Source organism: Alligator sinensis, unplaced genomic scaffold, assembly GCF_000455745.1.
Source record: "Alligator sinensis unplaced genomic scaffold, ASM45574v1 scaffold649_1, whole genome shotgun sequence".
Lineage (NCBI taxonomy): Eukaryota > Metazoa > Chordata > Crocodylia > Alligatoridae > Alligator > Alligator sinensis.
In genome coordinates this window covers 2,237,114-2,237,562 of record NW_005842127.1, presented here as the reverse complement: position 1 = coordinate 2,237,562, position 449 = coordinate 2,237,114, and positions in this window count along the sequence as shown.

The window sequence follows — 449 nt, the reverse complement described above, 5'->3', positions numbered from 1 at the left end:
CCATCCGGCCCCCCCCCCCCTGCCCCTCCCTGCACTGGCTGGGCAAGTGGTGGCAGTGCCTGCCCCCCCGCACCAGCTGGTCAAGCAGTGGCAGGGCAGAGTCCGCCCGTGCTGGCTGAGCAAGCAGCAGTAGTGCCTGCATCCTGCATGCCCCCACACTGGCTGGGCAAGTGGAGGGCGCAATGTAGGCATGGCTTACTCTGGGTGTAAGGGGGCAAGCAGCAGCAGGGCATAGCGGTTCCATGCATGCATCCTGCACCCTCCCCCCTGCCCCTCCCTGCACTGGCTGGGCAAGTGGTGGCAGTGCCTGCCCCCCCGCACCAGCTGGGCAAGCAGTGGCAGGGCAGAGTCCGCCCGTGCTGGCTGAGCAAGCAGCAGTAGTGCCTGCATCCTGCATGCCCCCACACTGGCTGGGGGAGGGGCAGGCGGGGCCCCCCCCCCCGTGCAGG